The sequence below is a fragment of the Amphimedon queenslandica genome, unplaced genomic scaffold (genome assembly GCF_000090795.2).
Source record: "Amphimedon queenslandica unplaced genomic scaffold, v1.1 AMPQUscaffold_12093, whole genome shotgun sequence".
Lineage (NCBI taxonomy): Eukaryota > Metazoa > Porifera > Demospongiae > Haplosclerida > Niphatidae > Amphimedon > Amphimedon queenslandica.
Window position 1 is genome coordinate 1 of NW_003547668.1, and position 2,044 is coordinate 2,044.

At 34.1% G+C, this 2,044-nt stretch overlaps 1 long non-coding RNA gene across 1 annotated transcript; it reads left to right on the plus strand.

Annotated features, from left to right (window-relative positions):
• Positions 1-1,442: 1,442 nt before the first annotated feature.
• Positions 1,443-1,906, plus strand: LOC109588441 (uncharacterized). Its single transcript, XR_002188157.1, has 3 exons — positions 1,443-1,535; positions 1,627-1,751; positions 1,800-1,906. It is a non-coding gene; the product is annotated as an uncharacterized LOC109588441 (long non-coding RNA).
• The last annotated feature ends 138 nt before the right edge of the window (positions 1,907-2,044 follow it).

Sequence of the window (2,044 nt, forward strand, 5' to 3'; positions counted from 1 at the left end):
ATTCAGATAAACGGCAAAGCACTTGATGTACTTTTAGACAGTCATGCTTTAACTTTTTGTGTAGTTTTTAGTTTAATGACTAGTAATACTGTAAAAATGATTAGTGATTATAGTCAAATTTCAATTTTATATAAATAAAGTTGCTGCAAATTTGGATCAAAGTCCCTGTACTAAAGTACACAGTCTTTGGCCAACTTAACAAAAGTGAAAAGGAGAGTTCTTAATTTATAACTTATAATTATAATAATATTATACTTATAGTTATAGTTATAACTTATAATTAATTTATAACTCAAAAAATTAAAGTCAGAATCAGCTCAAACTTTCTACATGGCATAAGGGCATCAATATGCATCAGAAAATGTCATAAATTTGGGGTGATTTTGGAGCCATTTTTTGGAAAAACCATGGGCTATAGCCTTGGGTATTTTTCAAAATTTTGCCGTTTTTTTTAAATGGCCGTAACTTAAAAAATTGAAGTCGGAATCAGCTCAAACTTTCTACATAGCATTAGGGCATTAATATGCATCAGAAAATGTAATAAAAATTTGGGGTGATTTAGGAGCCATTTTTTGGAAAAAACCATTAATGGGCTATAGCCTTGGATAATTTTCACAATTTTGGCATTTTCTTAAAATGACTGTAAGTGGGAAAATTGAAGTCGGAGTTACCTCAAAGTTACTACACAGCATAAGAATATTAATATGTATTAGGAAATGTAACAAAAATTTGGGGTGATTTCAAAGCCATTTTGCTCAATTTTTAAAATGCTAATGACTCAAATAAAATTTTGGAGGGATCAAGTTAAGTGTGGCAAATCGCTAAATTTTGTTGATTGGTGAATTAGTGGCAACATGCCATGCCATCATGATGCCATTGAACATGTGTACACAGCCAAGAATTTTACTTTGAATCATGACTGATATCAATTAGGATCAGCCTTGATACATCCCTGTATCATGGATTTTTGGCAACCTGCAAAGCAATGAGTCTAGTATGATACAATCTGATAATCTTCCATGATACAATCATGCTGGAGTACGGCCCTGGTTCAACCAGAGCAACAGACACGATCCAACAATGATGCCAGTCAGGGCTGTATCAAAATAGACATCAGGCCTGAATCATTGATTTTGGGTAGTGGCCTGTATCAGAGATGATAATTCTTGGCTGTGTATAATGGCTAAAAATGGCGGATTTATTTCAGTGAAAACAATTATAGGAATATTTTACACTTTTACGCTTGTTTCAAGAGAATAAACTAATCAGTACTTTAGTGATGACTATGATAATTTAATAGAATTATAACAGCTTAAGTTAGTTTCATTGGAGCAAAAGCTGACAATACATTGGGTGCTAAAGGAAGCGAGTCATTAATATTCGTACCGCCGTAAAATAGGCGGGGTCACAATTATTAACCCTTTACTTTTATAAATATGGTTGTCGTATCTATGGATACATTTCGAGTCCTGTCAAGCTTAGTCCAGGATGAATTGATGTTCCTCTACTGTTAAGTTATTGTCTACTGGTGCTCAGTAAGGCATATTTATTTGTGTTGTAAAGTCTATTAATAATAATAACAAAATAGCCTATTTAGTAGTAAAAATCATGTGATAAATCTTTCAGTTGATCATTCTGCAGTGCCGGAGCCACTAAAGATATGTATGCCATGGTCTCAATGCTAGTGCTGTCTGTTGTCTTCTTCTTGAGTGTGAATCAAGTTATCAGTCAATCATGTCCACCTACCTCAGGTAAGATTACAATGCATGCATGCCAATACAATAATGATGTTTTTATAGGTATCTATTTAGCACATGAAGAAAATTGTTATCATAATGGATCGTATTTTTGGGATAGAAGAGTTGATTTACCTGCTGAAGCTATATCATGTGTGTTACCTGGTACTAGTCTACATAGGCGGCTGTAGGATTTCACTGCAAGTAGGGCAAAGGTGTGGCTGAAAGTGGGAGTGGTCAAAAGTAGGTGTGGTCATGACCACACCCACATATCTTGCTTATGAGTTTTTAAATCTGTGAAGACTTCT